Here is a 14,246-nt window from a genome sequence, read left to right as displayed (position 1 = left end):
TTAGGAGATAATTAACCTGAACATAAAATTTAAATAAGAAATCTGATATTATTTATTCCAAAAGGGGCCATAATGCTTGCAAAAAGCAGAATGGAGTTACGTTTCTTGCTGTGCAGAGTTAGCTATTGATGGTGAACAAGTTTTGCAAGTTTTAAAGTAAAAGCTTTGATAGTTTAGGAGAAAAGCTGACCTAAACGTAAAACTTAACCAGGCAACGCCGACGCAGACGCCAACGTCGATGACGATTAAGTGATGAAAATAATTTTCAAACAAGACCTGTCAAAGGAGACAGCGCGCTCGACTATTTCGATGCTGGATAGTAAAACTGGGCACATCTGAGGAAAGTGGAGCTGTCACTGTAGTGACTCCAATGGTGGATGAATATATTGCACAATAGCCTGAGTCAAAAATATTAAGTAATAAGAGAGGTAAAGAAAAAACGTATCAAAACACTATATAAGTATATTCTTAGCAAAAAGGGGGCATAAATCATTAAATATTGGTGCAAAAGTTATGCACCTTGTGTCATATGATATTGGTGATGATGTGGAACAACTGCTTCAAGTTTGAATTAAATATGCATTTCATAATAACTGAGATATAGTGAAAATGCATCAAAATTAACCTTAAATTCTAAGTAAAAGGGGGCTTAATTCATGAAAAAAAATGTACCAGAGTTGTGCACCTTGTGTCATATGATGTGAGTGATGACGTTGAACAATTATTTTAAGTTTGAATCAGTTCCATTCAGTAATAACAGAGAAAACGTGAAAGTGCTTTAAAACTTTAACCTGAAATTTTAAGTAAAAAGGGGGAATAATTCATAACAAAATTGTGCCAGAGTTATGCACCTTGCTTCTTATGATAAGGGTGATGATGTTGAACAACTAATTTAAGTTTGAATCAAATCCATTCAGTAACAACACAGATAGAGTGAAAGTGCATCAAAACTTTTAACCTGAAAATCTAAGTGAAAAGGGGTCTGAATCACGAAATATTGGTACCAGAGTTATGGCCCTTAGGTCAGATGATGTGGGTGATGATGAGGAATAACTATTTTAAGTTTGAATCAAATCCATCGAGTAATTACAGAGATAAATAGAAAAAAGAGGAAGTGTAAAAAAAAAAACTTTAAATATGCAGACAAAGGGAATATACAACTATCAAAGATCATGTGTTGTGCTGTACATGATATATATTGATGATAACGTTAGTGTCAAGGGGCTGAGGTCTGATTTAACAAGTACATAATACGGTAATTATTAATCTTTATGTCTACAGTATGGATTGTGACCATCTGCTGATATGTTTTCTATATAATTGAACAATCCCTTATGCAAGTAGGGTACCACAAACCTTTTGACAAAGCTTTGTAACGATCAACTGATGCCAATAACATAAGTACTATATAGAACACTGAATAGAAAGTAATGTCATTTAGTGTTTAACGATATGGTTCAGACAATTACATTCTTTAAAGAGAGGTAATTTTAATAATGAGCAAGATAGACTCATGATTTTATATACTTCAGTTTCTTTCAGTGGTCTTTATCGTTGTGTGAAATTTCAACAAAAACGATTTGTCAAATTTAGTGTTATTCTTTGGAAAAGAAATGTTATGTGTAAGTTTAATAAAGGGAGATAATTCAAAAAGTAAGCTAGATAAATTTTATTGTACTTGTACAAAGCACTTTTCCTTAATGTCCTTAATCTTTGTATGAAGTTTGAATGAATTCCATTTGTCACTTTTGGATAAAATATTAATAGTATCTATCGACGTCTCAACGTAAATAGATAAAGTGCATGACCTTTGACCCTAATTTCAGACATTGTTTCTATTTGTCATGTTCTGTTTTAGCTTTGCATCAATTCTAAGTGACTGAAAATAGTTTCATAATACATTTAGGGTACAATTTTCCAGAAATATTGCCAGTATATAATCATTGAAATAAAAGCTACATAAAAAAGTCGCAAAATCAGAATTTCATAGCATGACATTTTGACCCCTCTAATTTACATAAAACATCGTTATATTTTTGGGAGACAGCTATCAAAGTAACTGGTAAGGTTCAAGATTCAACAAATATGATGTCCTCGGGCATTAACATGCCGGCCCTCATAAAATGATTTCTAGAGCACTTTTGTCACTAAAACCACCTGACTAATGATCAATGCATTAGTTATCATGTGCACTCGGATGGAAAGTACTTAGATACAGTTGTATGTTCCACTTGTTTCTTTTTACTTTTCATTTATTTTAAAAAATGTTAATAAAATTGATAATCAGTATGGTAAAAGTTTATCTATTGTTTTAAAACACATTATAATAGACATACCTTAAATGCATATACTTATTTCACCAAAATTACACATTTTGATTTTTCAAAGAATATTAACCTTAGTCACAAACTGTTCGAAATTCAAGAAAACAAATAAGAAAAAGAATCTTTTTTTGTGACGGTTTCATATGAATATAACTTATTTATAAGTATTTGAAGCCATTATGTAAAATTATCGGCTGTTGAAGTCAAGAAATAGCATTAAAATTTGAGCAAAATCCTTAGCATAATGTCCGATGTCCTTTGACTATAGGCCCAGTGCAGCATATATTCAACTTAAAATGACATATTTATATCCACCCACATGACAAAAATCAATGCTAATGCAATGAGTGTATACTATTTTCGATTATCTCACATGGAAAAGAACACAATGAAAATATTTTCATTACGCAAGTCGCAAAATGTTTGGCACTAGGCATCCATTATGAAGTCATCAGTAACGTCACATGATACAAAGCTAGTAGGTAAAGGTTGTTTCCTGATATTAAATCCTATATTGTAAACTCACAATGTTAGTCAGAATCACCCCTTGGATATGATGTCTGCTTTTTCATTTTGTCTTTTGACAGTTCCTGTGATATACAGGCTACATAACTTCAGATCCCCTTTCTAAATTCCAGTGTGTTTAGTTCTGCCCCTTGTTTTCTCGTTTGGGGCAAACCCGTAACTTTATCTGGGGACCAAACGCCACTTTTGATGGAATTACACGCCATGACCCGTGTATCATTGAATGTTCCATGTTTACCACCATTTGAATAAATCTGCAGATGTCTCTTAATTGCTTTTTGTACTTTTAGCATGTGTAAATTTTGAGTTCTGCTCAACCCGGGGTTAGATTGCACGGATCGTAGCATGCATTTTCACTACCGTCCATAAAAAGGCTTAATCAAACCAAGCCTGCAACATTTTCGTTTTTGTCTTCTCGACCTGTGAAGTTTCCACTTTCTCTATTTTAATGCAATTAAATATTTTATGTATGAAACATATTTTGTAGCATATATGCTACTTGGGGTACTAAATGGGACACAAATCGTTCGAGCTTTAAAAGGAATATAACACCAACTTTGAAACACTTCAAAACATTGGTATTGCGTTCCCCGTATAAAACTTTGGGATATTAAACATATCAATTTTTCAATCAACTATTTATACAATGTGTAAGAAAGTTCATCAACAGAGAATGATATGCAAAAATGGTAAAGCCTATAGACAGAAAACCATTTAAAAACTTGGTCACCGTCTTGGAACAATCAGTAACCTTGTTAAAAGGAAATGTGACTTATAAATACGTTTAGGGCATGCCAACCTCATACTTTATTATTATTATTATTATTATTATTATTATTATTATTATTATTATTATTATTATACCAGATTTGTTGATTTATTCGAAGGTGTTGTACATAATAACAAAAATAGTTATTACTAAAATACTAATAATGACAATGATAACAATTACAGCCCTTTTGTAAGTTAAAGTCATGACTGCACCACTCCCCTCGAGGTCATTTTACCCCTATTGCCAATACTAGTGCTTAAAGCATCTGGAACGCCCAGACGGGCTGCATATAGAGGTTCAAATCCCCCGGTTCATGGTGCCATCATATACTGTTATAGAAAGAAATACCACACACTTCAATATCACAGTTCCATTTATCAAGTGTGAGACTTTGTCCAGTCGTCTGAAAAAAAATTCTTCCATATTCTTGAATAAAAATGAGTGTTTTCAGTGATGTTTTAAATGAACACAATGATGTTGAATCCCTTATTCCTGGAGGGAGTGCGTTCTAAAGCTTTGCAGCGGCTGTTTCAAAACGTCTGTCACCATAAGTTGCTGTTCGAATGTTCGTAGGTAACTCCAGTCTTGGAGAACCATTCTGGGATCGTAAGTCTCGTTTTGGTTGGTACGCATTTAGCATTTTCTTTATATATACTTGACCTTTGTTCTGTGGTGCTTTATAGGTAAGTGTTAGTATTTTGAATTCGATTCTGTACCCTACAGGTAGCCAGTGGAGATCTTTAAGGATAGGAGTAACATGGTGAGGTGGGCTGTTTTGATTGGAACGTGCTGCAGTCTTTTAAAAAATATCTCCCATATTCTTGAATAAAAATGTGTGTTTTCAGTGATGCTTTAAATGAACACAATTATGTTGAATCACTTATTCCTGGAGGGAGTGCGTTCTAAAGCTTTGCAGCGGCTGTTTCAAAACGTCTGTCACCATAAGTTGCTGTTCGAATGTTCGTAGGTAACTCCAGTCTTGGAGAACCATTCTGGGATCGTAAGTCTCGTTTTGGTTGGTACGCATTTAGCATTTTCTTTATATATACTTGACCTTTGTTCTGTGGTGCTTTATAGGTAAGTGTTAGTATTTTGAATTCGATTCTGTACCCTACAGGTAGCCAGTGGAGATCTTTAAGGATAGGAGTAACATGGTCATAGCGGAACGGTTTTGCGATGAGGTGGGCTGCTTTGATTGGAACGTGCTGCAGTCTTTTAAGACTTGTTTTTGGTATTCCATGCAGCAGCACGTTACAATAGCCCATCCGTGATGTTACCAGGGAGTTCACTAGAGATTTTGTTACGTCAGTTGTGATCTGACCACAACACGATCTAGATACCGAGTTTATGTGCTGTTCCATGTCTAACCTCGCGTCAAGCATTGCCCCAAGAATCCTAACACAGGACGATGGTTTTATTTCAGAGTCGCCAACAGTAATTGTGACGTTTTCAACTAGATGAGCAGTTTTGTTTGATGCGGAAACTATCACTTCCGTGTTATCTGTATTATGCTTGAGCATGTTGCTGTGCATCCATTACACAATTTCCTGAAGACATGCTTCAACACGATATATTGTGTTTGTCTGAGATTGCTTATTTGTTGGTTTGAACGATAGGTATAATTGCGAATAGCCAGCATAAAATTGATGTTGTTTTGATCCATGTCTTTTGCAGATGGAACCAACAGGCTTCGTGTACATGGTGTAAAATTTTGGTCCTAGTACGGAACCCTTGGGAACACTGAAACGCACCGGTTTTGATAGTTTCCCATCTATACACACCGTTTGATAACGATCAGTGAGATATGATTTCATCCAAGAGAGAGGTTTATCAGCAATTCCGAAATGATGTTCAAGACGGTGTAACAATGTTGCGTGGTCTATTGTATCATAAGCTGCTGACATATCAAATAGCACTAAAACTGAGACCTCGCCTTGGTCCAGGGATTCGAGGATATCATTTTGTACTTTCGCTAAGGCCGTCTTGGTTGAATGGAATTTCATGTATTCTGACTGATCATCTTCGTGCATATTATTTTGTGTTAAATGTTCTTCAATACGAGAGATGGCCACTTTTTCCACAATTTTGGAAACATATGGTAAATTTGAAACTTGCCTGTAGTTCTTCAAGATATTTTCATCAAGATTTTGTTTCTTCAAGAGAGGCCGTATACAAGAGCTTTTGAAAGATCTTGGTATTTTTATAATTAAACATGACTTTCTATGTCATGCCGCCAATAACAGTGACCACAATGGAAATAAGAAAAATCATTTCATCTTTTTTGTGTTATCCCTGGTATTGGTGAGCATTACATGGCTTTGCTGAGTAATATGATATAACTGTCTAATGTTTTGCTGTTTTGTCACTATTTAATATTTATTATGCATTGATTTGTCATTTGTTTTATCGCTATATTGCCATGTCATGTACACTTTTGCCAAATAAAACTTACTTACTTACTTACTTACGGCTGAAGTTTTCAATGATAAGTTCACTATTTATGTTAGAATTGGTGAAAGTTCGACTGTACATGATTTTAAAAGCCAAGTAGAAATTGGCTCGAGCTCATATAATTTATCCGGTGAACTGTTAATAAGCTTTTTGACTTCTTCTTCTGATGCTGGACAGAAACTCGTTAAGCGGCTAATATCAGTGTTCGATTGCGTTTCCGTTTCTATATCGTCTGTGTTTAAATTTGATTGAACTTGAATACTTACCATATTTTCAACAAGGTAGACAAAACAGTGTGAATTAATATCTCCCCGCTGGCAACATACGTCTAAATTAAGGCTACTGTCTGTTTAAATTTGATTGTTGATGTATTGTTGACATCTGGTAGGAAATTATACTTGGTGAAGTGAAGCTCAATTAAGTATGAGTAGAACTTATAGGTCACAGCAGTGTGATTTGATGTGATTTTACAGTAAGCAAATGTGACCAGAGAAAACGCTCTTAGAAGATACATGACCCCTACTTTTATCTTCATTTTAAATCAGTTTTATCATAACCCTTTAAAATGAATTCGTTCTCTGAGATGGGTCTAGCTATTGGTAACTCTTTAAAAAGTTTCAGTTTTATATGGAATATGTAGGGAAAATTTTTAACCTGTTTGTGACCTATAAGAACATGTGGGCAAAAATTGAGATTTGTCAAGATATTGATATAAATGGACTAGTTTCGAATTTACACTCTTCAGTTTTGCCCATTTATAGCAATCAGAGGGAACATTTGGTATATTTCAAAGTGTTAGTGTGTAATTTACTTACGAATTATAATGAAAATTTATAGAATAAGGTCAAATAACCAGCTTAGACAAGAAGAACTGGTTAAAAATTAAGTCGCGATATCAATTTTTAAGGAAAATTGGCGCAGAGACCCGCGTTACTGAAAATGCCATAAAACCTTGAAAACTATTTTAATCAAGCTGAAACTTGGTATTTACATGCAAACATGTAACTGGGACTACACAAATTGAGACTATAACAAAAAACCAGATTTTCTAGTAGGCCTTACCTTATATAAAGGAACCAGCGTTAGAGCCATTTGGTCTTGTCGCGTAATGAATGCCATGTATTTAACACTACTTTTTCTCTTGGCATGGCAACAGAGGTCTAAATTTAAGCTAGTTTCTGTTTAAATTTCATTATGGATGTATTTTTGACTAATTGGAAGGTAAAATGGGAAAGCATGTTGTATTTGGTGAAGTGAAGCTCAATTTTAGTATAAGTAGTAATTTCAGGTCACACCAGTGTGGTTTTGATGTGATTTTACAGTAAGCAAACGTGACCAGAGAAATCTCTCTTAGAAGATACTTGACCACTACTTTTCTCTTCATTTTATATCAGTCCTATCATAACTTTTTAAAACAAGAGCTGTCGGATGACAGCGCGCTCGACTATTCGAAGAATTGATTGAAGAATGGGGTCAAAATATTACCACAGATATTCAGACAAAAGAAAAAAAAAGATTAGACAAACAATGTTCCTGTATTTGTGGATTTCGATAAGTCTTGCACTAAATGGCAATGTGTGAACCAATTTCAAAGTCCAAAAAGGGCCATAATTCAGCCAAAATAGTTGTCAAAGGTATGTACTCTTGCCTACAGATTAAAATCATGATGATAAAGAAGTGTTCAAAGTTTAAAAGCAATATGTCAAATAGTTTTGACTAACTGTGGACTTGTATGAAAACAGAACAAATTTCCAAGTCCAAAAAGGGCCATAATTCAGCCTTAATAGATGACAGAGTTATGTACTCTTTCCTACAGATAGAGATTGTTATACTAAACATGTGATAAAAGTTTCAAAGCCATATGTCAAACACTTTACACAAAATATTAACTGCTACGAAAAAATTAACCCAGATTTCTAAGTCAAAAGGGGCCATAATTCAGCCAAAATCCTTGATGGAGTTATGTACTCTTGCCTATAACTGGACATGGTGATGGTAAACAGGTGTTGAAAGTTTGAAAGCTTTATCTCAAAAGACTTTGTCAGAAAATGAACTGGTACGAAAAACTTAACCCAGATTTCTAAGTCAAAAGGGGCAATAATTCAGCCAAAATCCTTGATGGAGTTATGTACTCTTGCCTATAACTTGACATGGTGATGGTAAACAGGTGTTGAAAGTTTCAAAGCTTTATCTCAAAAGACTTTGTCAAAATATGAACTGGTATGAAAATCTTAACCGAGATTTCTAAGACAAAAGGGGCCATAATTCAGCCAAAATCATTGATGGAGTTATGTGCTCTTGTCTATAAATGGTCATGGTGATGGTAAACAAGTGTTGAAAGTTTCAAAGCTTTATCTCAAAAGACTTTGTCAAAATGTGGACTGGTACGAAAAACTTAACCAAGGTGTGACGCCGACGCCGTGGTGAGTAGAATAGCTCTACTTACTCTTCGAATAGTCGAGCTAATGAGGTAAGGATTTGTTCTCTAAAATGAGTGTAGCTATGTTTGGTCGCTCTTTAAAAAAATGTCAATATATATATATATATATATATATATATATATATATATATATATATATATATATATATATATATATATATATATATATATATATGTGAGATATTAAAGAAAAAACATCAACGAAATGCCTTTCAAACACACTGGATCCCGGAAGGATACAAGAACATAAAGATAAAATTATAGAGTATGAGAAAAAATATATGTTCAAACAGTGTCAAAAGTTTAATTATAAACCCGAGCGCTTTCGGCTTTTTAAAAAAGCCTTTTTCAAGGGTAGCATAATCAAAACAACACAGCAACGGCGTAAATACCGCCTGTATAGTTCGATATATAAATGCTCTTTTTTAAAAAGCCGAAAGCGCTCGGGTTTATAATTAAACTTTTGACACTGTTTGAACATATATTTTTTTCTCTCTCTCTCTCTCTCTCTCTCTCTCTCTCTCTCTCTCTCTATATATATATATATATATATATATATATATATATATATATATATATTGATGAGCTACATTTGTTTAAATATCCATTATTATAAAACAAATCAAAGCAGTTGTATTTCATGATTTCATGTGAAAGAAGAATTAGCTTATTTAGATAAATCTTATAAAGATTCCGTATTTTCGGAATGATCGTTGTTGTAATGGAAGCCGTCTGATTTTGTTAAACTGATTTTTGTTGAATCTAGGTTATAATATGAGCTATTTCATATGTTTTAATAAAGACTGGACAATTTTCAAAATGCATTTCTTAAAATAAGATGATTTAGATTCTGATTTAAATCTTTTGAATTTAAACATATTACTTTTAATTATCAGAGTTAAATACCGAGCAAAGGTGAATTGAAGTCTAGTTATAATGAAACGTTAGTCATTTTCAAATGACAAAATATCTTTTCACAAACTGCTTTTTTTTTTTTTTTTTTTTTTTTTCTAAAAACTAAAATGATTCATGAAAATTGTTTAAAACATGGGTGGTAAACGCGCAATCCAATTCCCACTGGGAATACGCTAAAATGGGTTGCGCGACTTCCGGTGCTGGTGTTGCGCATCAATATATTCAAAACTGAGGTAGGTGGGTTTTTGTTTTTGTAAATAATGACACATTTACGCGTGTTTTCGAAAAAAAGCAAAATGCTATTCGACACAAAAATGAATAAAGATCATATATGTGAAATACCAACATATTAATTTAAGAATCAGCTCTGTTATCACGAAAACTCTGCTAGCTAGAACTGTCAAAAAATCATGGAAACGTGAAAAATGCAAATTTTCCAACTCCTGTGCCATATTTCTGGAAATGTGACGTTTCTAATGATCAAACATGTGTAAAACAGTCATGAATATTACATACACTTGAATGAAATGTTGCTTTTGGGAAAAAGATTGGCAAAAAATAATCGGGAATGGGGATGCGCCCCGGGAATGGAGTTGCGCGTATACATTATATACATTATGATGTATACGAGCAACTCCATTCCCGGTGCGCAACCCTATTCCCGATGATTTTTTTTTTTTGTCAATTATGTCCCCATAAGCAGGATTTGAAGCAAATAATTTTGATATTCGTTACTTTATAACATTTGAGTTGTCATAAAAAGCATTAGATGTCCTAAGATTAGGCATATGAAATCAGAAACTCCAATTTTTGTTGATTTCATACTTCTTACAAGCTTCGTGTTGCCAGAGTTTTTGGGATATTAGAGCCGAATCATAAATTACAACCCAGATATTTTACACATAAGATGTGTCGAATAGCATTTTGCTTTTTTTCGAAAAAAGTTATTCTTGTCTCATACTAAGCAAAATTATAACTTCACAAACCTCAATTTCGTCTTTTTTTACGCGCAACACCAGCACCGGACGTTGCGCAACCCATTTTAAGCGTATTCCCAGCGGGAATTGGATTGCGCGTTTACCACCCGTGTTAAAATGCAAATTGCATTTCTGAGTATCACAGTTCAGTTGAGTTTTTGATAGGAAAAATCCGTATCTGATTTACACAAACGGAAATTAGCATACCCTCTTAGCAATTAATATACATAAATTATTTATGGACTAGGATGTTTAAGCTGTATAGTTTGTAAAAAGTTGTCAGAAGTCTTACACTGCCAAATTTCTCCAATATAATTCAATAAAACAATTCAATATGTAGGCTTCCGAAATAGTACTAAACTGTTTTAAATACATCTACAACCATGCATTACTCTACGTTATAAACAGATAGCACGGAGTTTCATAGCTATCAATCAAGCATGTCCTGGAAACAAGAAGTATGTTCTGTATAATGAGCAACAGTTATTACGTGGTGCTGATGTAATTAATTGTGATATGAGAACTTATGTTTCAAATCATTTTAGCATATGCATAACATTAAAGCTATAAACATTGAAACATAGTTTAAGGTAATGTAACAATATTCTATACAAAATGGTGTCATATTAACACAGTATCCGTTAAAAGGCTTGCCGATAGGCGAGTCCAATACGTTCTGTTATTCTTCAATATGTTTACTTTGTTTTAAGCCGAAAATATGTTGATAGTTCGCCAAGGTCGAATAGTTGTGCGGCACAAGTTACGTATATTACATTTAAGAGTATCTTTATTCCCTAAAGGTCAAAATTGTACAAGAAAGGTTACTTAAGCTTACTTTAACATTTACAATAAACGAAACTATTTGTATCCTTAGGCTTTTAAAACTGAACATTTATTGGCTTGATTTATTGCGCAACAGTGTCTGGTACATTTGAATGCACTTTGTCTAAAATCTAAACTGGCTGTTAAATATTATATATTTCCATGAACATATATGATATTTTGAATCTTAACACATCTGTTTAATGAAATTGTCTTAACACGTACAGTTGTTTTGATAACAGTATTATTAAGCTGGCCGAAGTGTAGCTAAGATGTGTTTGGTAGTTTAACCTCTAAATTCTGGTTGGGAATCGCCGAAATTTAGAATGTAATGGTAATGCAAGCTTTTAGTTGCTTTAGACAGTTAACAGTTACAATGGCAAAACTCTAATATCTGAAAGACAGCACTAGAGGACTAATAGAAACTTCAAACAGAACATTCCTTAGTATATGATAACGGACACCCTCTTGTTTTAAAGTCACACAAAGACAATATAGGTCATATGACGCCATTTTAGCTTTTCATAGTAAAACGAAGACCACAAGCGCTCATCAGGCATATGTTCAGGCACGAGCTGTTACCTGGGTAGAGCCACTGACCCTAATTCAACTGTATTGCTTCACGTGAAAGAATATTTACCTGGCGAACAGGTATCTAACCCATAGTGGCGAGAAACATTAGACTGACTATATTAGTTCTGACTGTTTTCTTAGTTCATGAAATGTTTATCCAAATCGATCTAAATTATGTTTTAAAACACCAAACCTTTCATCATAGTAAGCAGCGTACACAATCATTTCTACGTCGTTTCCCACGAATTGAAATACGTCTTTTGGTTGCATGTCTGTAGGTATCCAAGTTGAATTTACCACTGGAAATCCATTTTTGTACATCCAATAGCCTTAACGTAAAAAGAAAGAAAAAGGAAAAAACATCACTAACATGCAAATGCATAATTCCTATTATATGTTATATCTAATTTTTAACATATCGAGTTTTAAAATATTGCTACAAACGGACTTTCAAAGAAAAATGAATAGTAGCCATTTAAACGGCCTAAAAATATAAGTAGGAAATATGGAAGTAAAGGGTATGATTAGAAGTAAATTGTTGTTTGTCTGTGTCTTTCTTATAAATTTATTCAATCTGAACCTTATCTTTTGTATTCGAAACAGTAATGTTTGGTGATGCATTCAGACTGATCTCTTTGAACGTTTTTTTTTTCAAAGTTAGCAGGGCTTGGTGTGTTTAACATGATAAAGGATATAGTGCGCAGAAGGTGTATAATACATGATCCTTTCGGCATTGCAATAATAATGATGCAATATATGAAAAACTTTTTGTTTCTATAAAAAAAAAAACAAATCTCGATTATAAAAGAGAAAGAGAACAACTAAAGCAAAAACATTACAGCCTGTTTTATATAAATGTTGTTTACAACGTGTTGCCTTTGACAAATATACAGCAAATAAACACAAGTAGTTCAAATATTTAAATACATATATTTCATATCTTATTATAAACTTATTGTACATTCGTAAAAAGACATAAATGTTCAAACATTTCCTTATGATGGAGAGAATTTACATCAACCGTGGCTATAGCACATGTCCTGTTATGAGCAGAAAGAACACATTTCATAAATAACTATTTCACGGTTTAAAATATAATAATGAAACGTGTTACTACCACGAATACCTTTCACGGTTTGGGAAATGTAATATATTGCTAGACAAGCAAATAAACGTTTCAGATATACGAAATGCATTAACCGTCGTAGCATTTTGTATCGCTTTTGCAAGGTTTAGTTTAATAATATTTCATTGTATATTTTCATTTCAATGCAAATGCATAACATTAAAGCTATAAACATTGAAACATAGTTTAAGGTAATGTAACAATATTCTATACAAAATGGTGTCATATTAACACATTATCCGTTAAAAGGCTTGCCGATAGGCGAGTCCAATATGTTATTTTTTCTTGTATATACAAGTGCAGAAGTATCCCATATTTTACATATGTTTAATATATTATGCGTACCTTTCTCTCTTAAAAAAGACGATCAGATTGTAGCATTATATATTTCAATACCATCGTAACTTGCATGAACTTAGCCAGAGCAGCCAGAGTAGCCAGGTTTAGGGTTAGGGTTGGTTTCTTGCTACTCTGACTGTTCTGGTTGCTCTTGCTAAATTCTCACACATGATATCGTATCGGAATTATATTGATTGATCAGGTGTTAAAATATGAATCGCTGATCTGAAGGGAACAATAGGTAGGAAAAAAAAAACAAAAAAAAAGAAAAAAAAAACACCCAGAAAAATACAGTTATTTACATAAAAATATGGACTTTACATTATGCCAGCATTATAAATATTCCGCTGCACTTCGTAATAATTAATATAATAAAGTAAACATTCGTTACATGTTAACACTGTAAAAGACAAAATTTTGAATATTTTATAAAGAAACTTTTGTTATTGTATAATCTTTACAATTTACATTTCTTAATAAATGTCCGTGCTGGTTACAGCTGATTGCTGGGGAAATGCTCAGTCCATTCAATTTTTAAATCTATTTTCCATAAGCACCAAAACAAAAACAATAAAACAATAAAAGGAATAAAATAAATCGAGAAGGGGCCGAAACACCTAGTCTCGAAATTGGTTCATACTTGCAACATTTTTAGTAATAAAGCTAAATATGAAGAAAGTTTTCCTTATGCTTTGCGGTTTTTTAGTCTTAGTCTGCAATAAGCACTTATTTTCATTGCTTTAAAATCATACCTTCAGTGAATGTTTTAAACATTTATTGTTTTTCAACAGTTTCATCGTTTAAGGAGCAACAATTTTATTAATGCCCCTGATTACACGTAATCTACAAAAATTGGTTTGCATGTATATTTATAACATCTTATGAAAAAGTGCAAACTTTATATATAATAATTGTATTGATTCAGCAGGTTTATGATATCCATTTCAATTTGAATATGTCATTCATAGTTAAGATTTTTTAG

At 33.0% G+C, this 14,246-nt stretch overlaps 1 long non-coding RNA gene across 1 annotated transcript in view; it reads right to left on the bottom strand.

Annotated features, from left to right (window-relative positions):
- LOC128557919 (uncharacterized) overlaps window positions 1-13,110 on the bottom strand; it is a 47,108-nt gene extending 33,998 nt beyond the window's left edge. Inside the window, exons 1-2 of the long non-coding RNA XR_008371505.1 lie at window positions 12,926-13,110; window positions 11,993-12,128 (exon numbers count right to left, since the gene is read on the bottom strand). This is a non-coding gene — a long non-coding RNA (uncharacterized LOC128557919). The remainder of the gene's footprint in view (window positions 1-11,992; window positions 12,129-12,925) is intronic.
- Window positions 13,111-14,246: the final 1,136 nt, after the last annotated feature.

Source organism: Mercenaria mercenaria, chromosome 6 (assembly GCF_021730395.1).
Source record: "Mercenaria mercenaria strain notata chromosome 6, MADL_Memer_1, whole genome shotgun sequence".
NCBI lineage: Eukaryota > Metazoa > Mollusca > Bivalvia > Venerida > Veneridae > Mercenaria > Mercenaria mercenaria.
Note: the sequence above shows the minus strand (reverse complement) of the source record. Positions and strands in the feature narration are given on the sequence as shown.